The sequence below is a fragment of the Schistocerca serialis genome, chromosome 4 (assembly GCF_023864345.2).
Source record: "Schistocerca serialis cubense isolate TAMUIC-IGC-003099 chromosome 4, iqSchSeri2.2, whole genome shotgun sequence".
In the NCBI taxonomy this organism is placed as follows: domain Eukaryota; kingdom Metazoa; phylum Arthropoda; class Insecta; order Orthoptera; family Acrididae; genus Schistocerca; species Schistocerca serialis.
The window spans coordinates 605,134,208-605,149,744 of NC_064641.1; the positions used below are offsets into that span (position 1 = coordinate 605,134,208).

General features: G+C 40.3%; 1 protein-coding gene across 2 annotated transcripts in view; it reads left to right on the forward strand.

Moving 5' to 3' along the window:
* Positions 1–15,537, forward strand: part of LOC126475399 (venom carboxylesterase-6-like) — a 138,794-nt gene that overhangs the window by 105,601 nt on the left and 17,656 nt on the right. The gene's annotated exons all lie outside the window — the stretch shown is intronic.

Sequence of the window (15,537 nt, forward strand, 5' to 3'; positions counted from 1 at the left end):
CGGCCATCACCTGGCATGAAAGGATACAAGGACTTGTTTGTGAGCAATATGTTTTGGCAGTGATGAAGTTGTTGTTTGACATGGGAACAGTGCAAATTAAGACGAGCTGCAAGATGATGTCTTTTAAGCGAGGTACTCAAACAGGACATCCAGGCCGTAAGGTCCTTTCTCGTATCCTGTTCATTGCAGTCTGATCAGACACGATGGCCACAGTGGCCCTCCGGAGATCATCTTGAAGTGCTCTGGTGGTATCAGTATGATGCTAAAATTTAGCGATGGCCAGATATTGGTCTTCATGTGGTGTCGTAATGCAGCAATGACTTTGTCAAATTCACCTTGTGTACTGACCTGTCTCTGTGTATTGTGCCCACAAGCTATGGATGATGGCTTGGAGAGACATGAGCATATGCAGTAACCTGACTAAAAGTCCATCCTTTTTGGATCAGACAGACTGCCTTTGCACAACTTGCACTGTATTGAGATGTTTCACTGCATGAGCTTGGTTGAATACAATGCCCATAAATGACAACTGCCATCTGTGTAACTCACTAGAAAACACTGCGACATTGGTACTCTCTACCTTCTGAGGGGTCACCTGACACTGAAATGCATAACATAGCCAATAAATTGTTGTCTACATTGAAAGTGAAGATCTCAAGCCATGCAATAAGACCACAGGTAACACCTGTATCAAAGTAGATTTAACATACCTGACTTTTAAACATGTATTTCCCTAATTCTTTTGAACAGTGTTCAATTGGAGATAACTTGGTGGTTTTGTGCACCTTTGGGAATATATTTTCACTTATTATGCAATACAAATATTTACATGTCAATATTTTAATGCTTTCCTTTCACTCATCAGGGGCTCAAAAGAGACAGTTTGTAACTCACAATCCTGAAGATTATACGATATCGCATGATACTACAGATATTTGTGTGTACCTGCAATTTAAGCTGCCTGCACATGAATTTACTATTAAATCGTGTAGTTGCGAATCAGAGTTCACTTGCTGTTAGCATTAACCTCAGATATTCCATTTTTTAGAAATATACAAACAGAAACATGTAAATTTTCGTATTTCTGTACTCCATCAAAAATTAGAATAAGTGATAATTTTTGTATGTCAAATAGTTGCTATGGAGATTTAAGCTTTTGTGGCTGAGTAACCATTGTATAAGAGTGAAATGTGAAGTGAGAGTAATACAGATACTTACGAAACGGAAAGTGTCTGAGATTTCTGTAAGTTATTTTAGAAAAGAGCAGAAACAGTAAGCAGCCAGATAAAATTCAGTTAAGATGGCTTCTGAGTTTTGAAAAAACAGAAGATGATTGCTGAAACCTTTAATTTGTTGATGTGGTCAAGAAAATTTCTTTCTTGAGTACATAGGATATGTTCCACCTGATTTTCAGGCTGGAGCAATCCAAAATGCTCAGTGACTGTGGATTTGTGACTGAAATGTGCTACAAAATCAATTTCAGTAAGTATGTTGTGAGGCATAAAATGTGGTGAACGTCTGACCTCGGCCTTCTCAATATATTATAGTCTTCAGATATTGAATCCTTGTTGCTCCTACATGTTATCTAATGACCTCCACGCACCTTCCATTACTTATTCATTTTCATCTTTGTCGTATCTTGCCTATTGGAATCTAGCAAAGAATGTCCTTGGTACATCTACCAACTGTTCGCCTGGCTAAATGTCCAGCCCAACTATATTTCATTTTCATTGCAGTCATATTTGTATCTTCCACTCCACTATCTTTCCTGGTGAATTTAGCTGTTCGTCTGTCTCTCCTATTAATTATCTTCTTGCTTTTTACATTGCGTTCATCACAATCTTAATTTTAAGAATGGTTTTTGTATTAAATGTCCATGTCTATATGCCAACCCCATCACAGGTGTATTCTAGCCAATAAGATGCAAAGCCACCTGTGAAAGCTGTCATACCATATGATAGCTGTGCTATAAATTTTGCACAATCATCTATATTGGTGTCCCATCAATCAGCTGCCCACCCCAGTGAATGGCCACTGCCCAACATTGTCCAAGGGGAAAGTTCACTACCTAGAGGCGGAACATGTTCCTTAGCTCAGCATGCTCAATTTCACAATCTGTGTCAATGGGAACTTCCTTCCTCTACCAGCATCTCTGAGTTAGATAAATGGGACCTATCTTTGCAAAACTTGCTTTGAACACATTGAGACCCCGTCCTGGTTTCTACTCTTCACTCCATTAATCTACCCTCACACCTTTCACTCCACAGGCTTCCTCATCCATCTTCCTCTGTTCTACATGCTGTCCCCCTCTGCTTTCCTCCACTCCTTTACTTTATCGTGTGCCACACAGAATTCCTCCTGCTTGTACCCGGGTGAGCTCACCGATGCCACGTTCCTATATCATTCCCTTGCTGTCTTTCTCTCCCAGCCTCCGCCACCTTTCCCTCCATGTATCCCCTCTCTTATCTTCCCCCTCCCCATTTATTTTCTCCTCACCTTCCCTTCACTTGACATAATTCCTCACCTCTCTGTTGAGCTGCAGAACATTATAATGATGCATGTCTGCATTAGTTAGCTCCAAATGAGGGCATTATCTGAAAGCTCATCAGAGTTTTCAATATTGTTTGTGTGCCTGTCAACTGCTAAATGCCTCATCTATATAAGGAGTGGCTACCTGTACTCTTTTTATTATAAAAAGTTTGTTTTCTATTTGTTTTCTTCTGAAAGAACATGCTGGGTTCCTCTTGGCAAATTCTGCTAATCAGGGACTGCTGTCATATTTGGTATAAGGTTTCACATTTTCTCCATATATGAGTAATTTTGTATAGTTTGAGAGTTGACAATGTGTAATAAAATGGACTTATTATTAATTCAGTCATAAAGCAGCTGTGGAAGCTGTAACCTGCTCTCTATTGGTATTTACTGTTGTAAATCTTTCAGGGTAGTCATGTGAAGGTAAGGACATCTCTGAGAGGTGCATTATGTTAAATCAGTGTTTGTTAGTAATGGAGGAAACATAAGTTAATTGTGATAGTTTGGTGTAGATCAAATACATCCAGATCTGGTGTAGAGTGCCAATCATAACCAACTCAAGTAATCTGCCCCATCATGTCAAAGTGCTTTCAAACTGTAATGGAAACTAGAAAGAGAATGGAGTCACTAAATGTGACTACTTTTGTAATGGTAATTAATGCACCAGTCCCAGCAAAGTATGGGTGGTTATAATTAAAGTACAGCTACTCACTGAGATCCAGTATGGGCTGTAATTATTATATGGCAACAAAACTTGTTAGATATGCTAATGCATTAATGCAGAACCAACTTTTGCTAGAGAACAAATCAGTTCCAGGTGTGGCCACCAGGTCAAATTCTGGTGCTGTACAGTGTGACATCCAAGCTGTTATTTGAAAAGCCTTAACATGAATGAATAATACAGCTTTTGAAAAGAGACTGTGTGCTCTTAGTGAATATGTTGTATGTGAATGGTAGCAATTACAGTGCTGCATGGGGAGAGTATTGCCAACTGAATGGCCTAAGAAGAGGCCCAACATCATTAAATGATTTAAAGATGATAATGAAATTCAAAAACATGGGTGAGGTTGGTGTAGCACCTGGAAAAGAAAGGCTTCCTATCCTGGTGGGAGTTATTGACGAGGTTGCTGTTGCTGGAACTGACCTTGCAGCAATGCTAGTGTTTGAGAAGTGTCACTAGAATTGTCCGTCCCATGTTCACCAGTACAAAAACTTTGGGGTTTGTTTTACTCTAGTACCTGTACAAGATCCAGATGGTTCAGCATCTGAAATCTCTTGATCCCCAGCAACATTCTGAATTTGCTATTTGGTTTTCGACACTGATCGAAGCTGATGAGATGTGACAGGTAAATATTCAATGGAGTGACATGCAATATTTTACACTGTAAGGTGCAGTGAATATACAGAACTGCAGGATCTGGGGTTATTTTAAACTGTGTGTTGTGCATGAAGAGCAATTGCATTCACTGTATGTGACTGTGGAGTGGATTCACATTCACCTTTATTCTTGGTCCATTCTCCTCTGAAGAGAATACACCCAGAGGACCTGTCAGGTGTACAGTGACACCTGCACACTATTGAGACCACCTTGTACAGCAAGTGATTCCTGCCGTGGAAGGGCACAGCTGTGTAGAAACTACTGTTTTCATGCAAGATGGGTCAACATCTCATCTTGTGTCACTTGCTCAGTGAAAGATCTGCTTAAAGTAAACTTCCATGAACATGTTACCTCCAGAGGTTTCCAGATACATGATCTGCAAGATCAACTGATCTGAATCAAAGTGAATTTTGGCTCTGAGGATATCTGAAAGGATGCACTTCAGGGATATGTTTATTCTCACCTGATCTGAAGGCCAGTATATGGGAACATATTGCACAGATTCCACCAGAACTGCTGCGAGCAACTGTTGATCACATCGTTCTGTGGATGCAGCATTTTTTCAACACCTCCAGTACCCATATTAAACATTGTTGAAGTGGCAGTTAATAATAAAATCAACATTGTGCCTTTCTCATTTATCTGACTTTTTCTGCCCATGTCCAATTCCCTAACCCATTAGATATGGAAACATTTCTATACGTCTTTCTTGTGATCAGTGCCAGATTTGCACCTGGTGGCTAAAATTGGAACTAATTTTTTCCATTGTAAACCGGTTCCATATTAATGCATTAGAATATCTACCAAGTTTCACTGCCATACAACCATTATAGCCCACACTGGACCTCTGTGAGTAGCTGAACTTCAGTTAGAACCACATGGTATATGAAGTCAAAATTACTTATTCTTGAGATTCTGGAGTGTGTGTGTGTGTGTGTGTGTGTGTGTGTGTGTGTGTGTGTGTGTGTGTGTGTGTGTGTGTGTGTGTGTGTGTGTGTGTGCGTGTGCGTGTGTGTATAAACCTGTACATTATAAATGCTATCTATTTCATTAAAAAATGATGAGCTTGTGACAACAAGGCAGATTCTGGTACACATAACAAAGTTGTTTATGTTTCTCTCTTATATTTACGTCTGTACATACGTAGCAATTGCTCTGGTAGTTACCCCCAACATCTACATCTACATCCATATTCAGCAAGCCACCTAAAAGATGATGTGACTTACCAAATGAAAGTGCTTGCAGGTCGACAGACACACAAACATACACACAAAATTCAAGCTTTCGCAACAAACTGTTGCCTCACCAGGAGAGAAGGAAGGAGAGGGAAAGACGAAAGGATGTGGGTTTTAAGGGAGAGGGTAAGGAGTCATTCCAATCCCGGGAGCGGAAAGACTTACCTTAGGGGGAAAAAAGGACGGGTATACACCCGCGCACACACACACATATCCATCCACCAGACTATTCAGACTATTTCTGATCACATTGTGTAAAGACATGAAAGGGATGTAATAGTTGAGAAGGGATGAGACAGTGTTGTAGCCTGTTCCCTATATTATTCGATCTGCACATGGACCAAGCAGTGAAGGAAACCAAGGAGAAGTTTGAAAAGCAGATTAAAGTTCAGGGAGGAGAAATAAAAACATTAAGGTGTGCTAATGAGATTGTAGTTGAACAGAATGCATAATGTCTTGAAAATAAATTAGAAGATGAACATAAACAGAAGTAAAACAAGAGTAATGGAATGTAGTCAACTTAAATCACGTAATAAGGGAAATAGATCAGAAAACGAGACACTAAAAGTAGTAGATGCTTTCTACATGCAGTGCTGTAGAAGAATGCAGAAGGTTAGATTGTTAGATCACATAATTAATGAAGAGATGCTAAATCAGATTGAGAACAGAAGGAATTCATGGCACGACTTGACTTAAAGAAGGGAACGATTGATAGGACATGTCTTCAGGTGTCAAGGAATAGTCAATTTGGTAATGGACTTTTGTAGTTATGTTTTACTCTTTAATTTGTTTAATCTGTAAAAAACATGATATCAACAAGCAACAAAACAATCTTCTTCTTCTTCTTCACCCCCCCCCCCTCTCTCTCTCTCTCTCTCTCTCTCTCTCTCTCTCTCTCTCTCTCTCTATTTCTCTCCCCCCCCTCTCCGTTCCTATCCATCACCTGATCTGACCGAAGGAGAAATCCAAACTTGGCTCTCTGATCAGGGCATCACTGCAGCCCTTTGGGTAATGAAAAAGGTTAATGCAATCTTAATGCCTGCATGCACTCTTTTTCTCATATTTGGTAGGATAGTGCTTCCATCAAAGATCAGAGCTCGCTATGAAGTCATCATGGTCTGACCATACATTCCGACCCTGATGCGCTGCTACCAGTGTCAATGTTACAACCACACTCAAATGTCCTGTCACTACATGGCCAAATGTTTTACTTGTGGTAGGGATGCTCATGAGGACAATGGCTCAGCTCCGTCTTCCCGCTGTATCAATTGCAATGGCAACCATGCTGCCTCATATCAAGAATGTCCTGTGTATTTTGATGAGCAAACAGTCCAGGAGATCCGGATGAAGGAAAAAGTGCCTTGCTCTGTCACTCAAAAGTTGTTGGGAAGTCAGAAGGCCTGTTTTTTACCATCTGCCACTTACAGTAATGTTCTCACTACACCTTGCTCCATGAAGGATACAGCCACACAGGCTCAGTACCTCAAATTCAGCAGGATGGTTGTAAAATTGCCCATATCCTCCTCCTCCAGCTGTGTAACAAGTCACCACATTTTTGCCTCTGGCAGCAAAATCACCTGCTATGCAACTGGCAGGCTACAAAGGACAGAAGGAATACTCCCATGAAGACTTTTTATGTCCCTCCAGTCAAACATCGGAGTCTTCGTCTGCCAACTGCAAAGGCTCCAAGAAATCAAAGGCAAACGGTCTTTTCCTTTGTTGACTTGGTGATCCTCTTCAATGATACTGCCATGTGATACCTTCACACAGTCAACCTCTGTTTCACTGGTGCACACTGCCATCCATTTTTATGCCCTGAAATCTGCAGGCCACCTTTGTGAGAAAGCCAATGCTTCTGTAGATCTCGTGGAACAGGATTTTCCAACATTTGTGCCCTGTGGCAGTGACTCATCAAAGACTGTGTGGCGTCACAAGGCTTAGGCCTGTCCCACCCCTCATTAAATCGACGTAAGACTTATATGAATAATTGTAAGAACAGTTATTATTATTATTAAGTTCTTTAAGTTTGTTTTTGGGTTTTCAGAAATACTGTGGGAAGAAAGTTTATTTATGTTACAGATAACGTGGAAGACGTTGCCCAATGATCACCATGAAAGTTCAACGTAGCAACAAGTGTGCATTTTTAACCATCATCCTGTGACGATGAATTGTTTTTGTAATAAACAGTTATGTGTGCAGTGTTGTCACATTCTTTGGGACAGCAAAAAAGCTATCTAGATTTCCTTTACTAGTTCTCAACAGTTCCACTCCCTCTTCTGTCATGTGGACCAACCTCCAATGGCTCTCTAGGACCAAGTTCCATTCCCCAATTTCTGGGCTGACTGTAGTGGATGGTGTCATTGTGGACCCAATTGATATCTCCAACATCTTAGGCTACTATTTTGTGGAGATTTAAATATCTATCCACTATTACCCTGCCTTCTTCCATTAGGAACGAGTGGCGGCGGCTCGGCTGATACCGTTCTCCTCTCAGAAATGTAACTGCTGCAATGCTGCCTTTACTATGAGGTAGCTAGACCATGCTCTCACTTCATACTGATCTTCCACCCCAGAGTGAGACACTGTTCGCATTCAGATGTTGCAGCACCTTTCTCTTATGCACAAGCACTTTCTCCTCCATACGTACAGTCGCATCTTGGCAGATGGCATGTTTCCCCAGACGTTGGCATGAAACCTCTGTCATACCCATACCTAAGCCTGGTAAGAACAAATATTTTCCTTCTAGCTACTGCCCCATTTCTCTCACCAGCTGTGTTTGCAAGGTAATGGAAAGAATGATTCAAGCCCGGCTGGCATGATGGCTAGAGTTTTGCAAATTACTAATCACTGCACAATGTGGATTCCGAGCATGCTGTTCTGCAGTTGACTACTTCGTAGCTTTGGCAACCCAAACCATGAACTGTTTTTCTCAATTTGGAGAAAGCCTATGACACCTACTGGAGGACTGGTATCCTCTGTACTCTCTACATATGGGACTTGCGAGGCCACTTTCCCCATTTTCTTCAGGAATTTTTAAAATACAGAGGTTTCAAGATCCCCTGGGTTCTGCATTGTCTGACACCTTTATCCAGGAAAATGGAGTGCTCTGTCTTGAGCATCATCCTCTTTGCTGTAACCCTTAGTCCTCTTATGGCCTATCTCCCACTGGGCAACTCGGGCTCCCATTTTATCAATGATTTTGTGATCTATTGCAGCTCCTTATGCACTTGTCTCCTTGAGGAGCGTCTTCAGCGATATGTTGATCATCTGTACTCATTGAGCATCGACAATGGCTTTTGCTTTTCCACTCACAAAACAGTTTTTATGAATTTCTGGTGGCGCAACGAGTTTCTTCCACCATATTTACATCTTGGGCCTGTTGCTCTTCCCTTCTCAGAAACTAAGAAATTCTTGAGGCTTGTGCTTGATCAGAGACTTTCTTGATCCTTCCATGTGTTTTAACCTGGCCACCCACTGCACCTGGTCCCTCAGTGTCCTATGTGTCCTAAGTGGTACTTCCTGAGGAGCGGATTGGACCACCCTCCTCCGTTTGTACTGATTCTTGTCCATTTGAAACTAGACTAGATGTTTCATTTATGCATCTGCACGTCCGTTCATCTTATGCTGTCTAAATATGAACCAACTTCGTGGAATCTGTTTGACTACTTACACTAGTCCGGATGAAAATCTCTATGCAGAAGCTGCTGAACTACTGCTGCCAGCAGATGCACATGCCATTTGCCATGTCCGACCACCCACCCTATGCCTCCTTGATCAATGACTCCTTTGAGCACCAGTGTGGGGTTTGTTCCTCTTCTCTCTTACCTCCTAGAGTTCACTTCTGGCTATTGCTCCAGCAGCGTAACTTCATGCTACCTGCCACTTTTCCTGTGAGAGTAAACCCTTCACCACTTTGGCTTCATGCAGTGGCTGGTGTTGACCTTGGACTTAATTTGCTTACTAAGGAAACTACTACGTAGTCTATCACTGTAAGTTTCTGAACCTTCACACGGAACTTAACGGTAGAACTTTTGTGAACACTGACTGCTCTTGGATTGGTGTTGGGTGTGCCTTGGTCATTGGCACCGACCATTTTCGTTATTGGCTTCTGGAACACTGCTCAGTATTTACAGCAGAGCTCTTTGCCCTGTATCAGGTCATACATTACATTCGGTGACGTAGGCTTTTCAATTATGTCATCAGCTCTGACTCCCTCAATGTCCTTCAGAGCGCCTGTGTGCTGTACACAGTCCATCCCTTAGTGCAGTGGGTCCAAGAAAGCTTCCATTTGCTCATTCTTGAGGGGGGGCCACTGTGATGTTTGCGTGGGTTCCTGTTTATGTTGGTCTGATGGGAAATTAGGCTACTGCCATTGCTGTCAAGGCTGCAGTCCTCCTATCTCAGCCCACCAGTTCTTCCATTCCTTCCAATGATCTCCATGTTGCTGTCTGTCAGCAGATGGTGTCACTTTGACATCACCACTGGTCTCCCCTTCATGAGAACAAGCTCTGGGGAATTAAACCTCTCCCACCAACTTGGCTGACTTCCTCTTGACCTTCTCACCATGAGGAGATCATTTTAGCTAGGTTGCATATTGTCATTTTAGCCATCATCATTTGTTAAGTAGTGATCCCCCACCACTTCATGCTCATTGTCATCAACCTTTGACAGTTGACCATTTTTTGACTGAATGCCCTTTTTTTAACCACTTATGTTCTAGTGCCTGTCTACCATCTGAGTTATCGACTATTGTAGTGAACAATGCATGGGCTTTTGCCCATGGTTTACTCTTTATCCATCATAACAATATGGCGAAGGACATTTAGTCTTCAGTTCAGAACCTCCATTGCTCTACAGTGTATTTTATGGACCTTCCTCAAAGAGGAAGTCCTTGTTCTAAGCTCTTTACTCCCATCATTTGGGCTCAACGTGTAGTTGTTTTTAACTCCTTTTTTGTGTTAATGTTCCAAGATTCTGACATGGACACCTCTGACCTTAATTTTTGTGTGCCCTAAAATAAAACTAATATTATGCATATCATCTTGATGATGCATTAGTCAAATGAATTTCATCTTAATTTGTTTCCTCATATCGTTGGCTGTCCTTGGGTCCTGTCATCTCTGATTCCAAACACAGTATTCTCAACAAGCACAACAGCCACCTTAATCATCACCATATCCAATAATTATTTTGGCTTCTGCACCAGTGTACTGAATTAAAATCAATAACAGCGGTCTTATGGGTCATAAATAATTCTTTAAATTCTTTAAAATTTGTGCGTAAAAACATAAATATGAAAAAATATGAGGGTTGGAACTTGAATAATGGCAACTATTTATTTACAGCTCGTGCAAAATAGATACGTGTTTCAAAGTTTTACTGACCTTGAAAGTAGTCACTAGCATTGTGTATAACCCATTGCCAGTGATGTGGAAGTTGTAGGATACTCTTAGCAGTGCAAGTTGTGTTGGCAGTTCAAGCGGTGCGGTCTATTACGTGATGAATTTGCAGCAGTTCTGAAGTGAATGCCTTGAAGTGTTTCCTTCAGTTTAGAAATTGAGTTGAACTCACAAGTTTGGAACACAACCTACAACCACATTAGAGACAGAAGTGATGACCCTATCTGCAAGGCCTGCCCATCATTTTGCAGGACAATGCTCAAGCACGTACAGTGTAAGCTGTTACTGATTTGTTTGACTGATGGGGCTGCTAAGTGCTATACCACCTACTGCACTCCCCTGACTTAAACCCTCATGAGTTCAACTCTATTTCTAAACTGAAGGAAACACTTCACGGCATTCGCTTCAGAACTGCTACAAATTCATCGGGCAATAGACCGTGCCATTCGAACTGTCAACAAAAACTGGCACTGCTAATGGTATCCTACAACTTCCACATCACTGGCAACGGGTTATACACAATGCTGGTGACTACTTTGAAGGTCAGTAAAACTTTGAAACACATGTCTATTTTGTACGAGCTGTAAATAAATAGTTGCCACTACTAAAGTTTCAACACTCGTATTTTATGCTAAATAAAAATTAAAATATTATTGTAGATTGATTAGATGCTTTGATAAACAATACAATCAATACAAATCTTACATATTGATGTTTTTTGCCTGAATCCTTTGCTCAGCTTCTACCTATCCACGTATTTTTGAATGTTACTTACTGATACCACTTTCTTTACAACTTAACAGTACCAATCATGTGGAGGCAAAAATACAAATTTCCACCATTACTTCAGTGTAGCACAGCATGTGTTTGTTAACCACATGGCACCCCTTTCAGATATCTCATTTAGTGACGATCAGCATACTTCAAGGAGGGGTGTCCATTTTCTGCCACCTCATCCTGAGAAGCTAAGCTGACACTCCATAGCTCCATGCTGATTCTTGGCATTGGGTGAAGTCAGTGTTCTCGCATTTATATATATATATATATATATATATATATATATATATATATATATATATATATATATATATATAAAACAGCAGTTGTCATGTGTGAATGTTTTACTCCTTTATACTGGAGAGTTGATATGTGAGTAGTGATAATTTACAAGGCCATCATGGGTTCAGAGTTCTACACACACACATCTTTTTTTTTTTTTATTTTATGAGTGAATAATTAAAAATATGTAATAAAACTGAAGATTAACTTTACCTGTGCATTATGTGCAGGACAATAAAATAATACAAACAAGAACACTACAGTATGCAGTTATAGATAATCATAATGTTTATGGTTTCATATTATCATTCTAGCAGTCTCTTACCCTTAACTAATTACACACAAGATATTTTTCCTTGAACATAATATGGGTTTCTTTTCTTGTGACTACTAAGCAAAAGAAAAGGACATATGCCTCTTCTGTTCAATATGTGTGGAGTAGAAATTTGTGTTTTGAATGTTTTAATGACTTGTATCATATAACACATTGTCAATATAAAGTTCAGGAAGAGACTTCATGAGTGATAATATGACACAATATGCATTACAATTATCTTCTGTTTTGAAAACAAAGGCCGAATGACCTGAATCTGGTCCCACATCAGTCTGCCAAGGCCCATTGAAATCTGTGGGTTATTGGGCTGTAATGAAGCTGACTGCTGCTGGATTCTTATTCTTCATGATGGCATGGGCCTTTCCTACAGATTATTTAAACCTTTATCTCTTGTCTCTTTGATGTAGGCTGCTTCTTAGCAGGAACTATCCAGACTGATTTTGATCTCTGCTGCTCCTAAGACTTGAAAAACTTTAAAAATTGGTTCTGGAAGCTGATTTGTTATAAATGATAAAAGCTACTTGTTTAACACTTGATTTATTGAGAGTTGGTGCACACTACACACAATGTTAACAAACAGCTGAGCATGAGTACAGTTAATTACTTACAGTCAATACTGTGACGTGAAGGCAAGGGAGTAAAGGTACATTAGAAAAGTGTCTTCATTTGTTCCTAAACAAGCAGAGACAGATTTTTTGTGAATGTGTCAGGAAAAATATTAATATTGCAGCTCGAGGCCACTCCACCTTTGTCTTTAACCGAATAATTATAAATGCCCTCATGGGGTTATTACAAGGTGTAGCTTCGCATTGATAGAATTCTGTAATGTAATCATATAATGATGTCCAGGTTGCCTAGAGGTAGCAACTTTGACTAGTAATTGAAACATCATGGACGCCAGGTGTGAACCCAGCCGCAGCTTAAATTTTGAATAAGAATAATCAGCAATTGCGGCCGAAGGCTACTGAGGTAAGGAATCACCCTCATTCTGCCAATGGCCTTGTTGAAGAGGACCAGACAGGAGTTTCAGGACAACTTCCTTCCTTTGGGTTGGAAACTGCCCCTAAAAGATGGAAAGATCCATGATGATCGATGGTATGAGGATGCAGAAGTCAACGAAAACCACTGCATTAAAGACACACAATGTATTTCTGCACAATCTGCAGCCTGTAATTGATGATCTTTTCAGTTGCAAGAGATTCAGGATTAGTCCTCCACCTCTGAAAGAGACTGTCAAGGAGGAGGTGACCATGAGAAAAACACTTAACAACTGACAAAAGGCTAATGTGTGAAATAAGGGTTAGGCGACCACTCACCTAAGGCGGATCAGTGCATGGAGCAAAGAAACATGTAACAGAAACATACTGTGAGTCAGTGTGTGGAATATCAGAAGTTTGAACATTTTAGGGAAGCTAGAAAATCTGAAAAGTGAAAGGCAAAAGCTCAATCTAGATATGGGGGGACAGGGGGGGCGGGAGGGTTAGTGATGTGAAGTGAAATTAAATGAAATGTGATAAGAATTTCTAGTCAGGTGAATATAGGGTAGTATCAACAACAGTAGAAAATTGTTGTAATGGGAGTAAGATTTGTCATGAATGGGAAGGTAGAGCAGAGGATGAGTTGCTGTGAAAAGCTCGGCAATAAGGTTGTTCTCATCAAAATCAACACCAAACCAGCACCAACAACATGCTGTATGGAAATGAATAGAAGAAAGAGTTATTGGAGAATATGGTAGTAAGAGTGGGGGAGGAGAAAGATGAATTGATTTTTGCAATTAATTTCAGTTAGTAATAGTGAAAGCACTGTTCACAAAGTAGGGAGGTATATGTGGAAAACACTTGGAGATACAGGAAGATTCCAGCTGGATTACACCATCATCAAAGGTTCTGAAATTAGATATTGGACTGTTAAGTGTACCCAGCAACAGGTATACACTAAGATCAAGTAATGATGAAGAGTGGGAAGTTTGAGGCGCTCGTGTGGAAGAAATGAAAAAATCTTTGTTGAATTCCAGTCAGCAAGTAAGTCACTTCTTGTAAATATCTAGCTAGTTTAAATTTGTTCATCGCGTTTATAATGGTTGTCATTGTGCTGGGATTTTATCTGAAGTTAAGTAATTAGTAAGCTGATAATGAACCTTGCATTCTAAAGCCCAAGATAATGCTGACAGAATGCAAATGGGCTTACAGTTGGAGGATTATTTGGCAGACCCCTTTTGAAGTAGTGATTCTAAAAGTCCCTGGTCCCAGGCTGTTGGTAAGGCACTGGAGGTCAGAGTAGTCAAAGACATAAGTAATTTTGGGCGATGGATCAACAATGAATTTGATCATTTGCTCTATAGTACTGTGTCTTAAGACAGCTGAACGAATCATGCAATTCATTTCCTTACTTTATTAAACATTGTACACTGTAGGATTTTTTTTTTTTTTTTTTTTTTTTTTTTTTTTTTTTTTTTTTTTCCTCGAAACACTGAGTCCTTAAGGGAATTAATGGTTAGCACCCTTATGCATTGGACAAGTAAGGATGTTACACTACACTTACACTACACACACACACTAGTGTAACAATAAGTTAATAATCTTTAAATATGTCTGCTTGTGTCTGTATGTGTGGATGGATATGTGCGTGTGTGCGAGTGTATACCTGTCCTTTTTTCCCCCTAAGGTAAGTCTTTCCGCTCCCGGGATTGGAATGACTCCTTACCCTCTCCCTTAAAACCCACTTCCTTTCGTCTTCCCCTCTCCTTCCCTCTTTCCTGATGAGGCAACAGTTTGTTGCGAAAGCTTGAATTTTGTGTGTATGTTTGTGTTTGTTTGTGTGTCTATCGACCTGCCAGCACTTTTGTTCGGTAAGTCACCTCATCTTTGTTTTTATATATAATTTTTCCCACGTGGAATGTTTCCTTCTATTATATATATATATATATATACACACACACACACACACACACACACACACACACACACACACACACACACACACACACACCAAACGAAAGTGCTGGCACGTCGATAGACACACAAGAGTTGGTTGCTTCGTCAGGAAAGAGGGAAGGAGAGGGAAAGACGAAAGGATGTGGGTTTTAAAGGAGAGGGTAAGGAGTTATTCCAATCCCGGGAGTGAAACGACTTACCTTAGGGGGGAAAAAAGGATTGGTATACACTCGCGCGCGCGCCCACACACACACACACACACACACACACACACACACACACACACACACATCCATCCACACATATACAGACACAAGCAGACATATTAAAAGGCCTTTTGCCTGCCAGCTTATATATAATCATATTTGCTTTTAGCTGTTACTGTTTTTGTTTTATTTGTGCAATTTGGCACATGTGCCATTTTGAAGTGTAAGGTTTTGACAAAAAAATCTTATGCTTCAAAATGGCACAAATGCCAAAACTCCAATAGCAAAATAAAAACAGTGAAAGTGAAAAGCAAATGCGACACCATTACAAAACTTTCATTCACGATTTTCACAACAAGAATGTTGCAAAGCTCCTGCACAGCAGCATGTATTTTTACTTATGGCTTGTTAGAGTATAAGCTATTATTGCAACTGTTGCTGGTGGGTCTTAAGGTGTAATT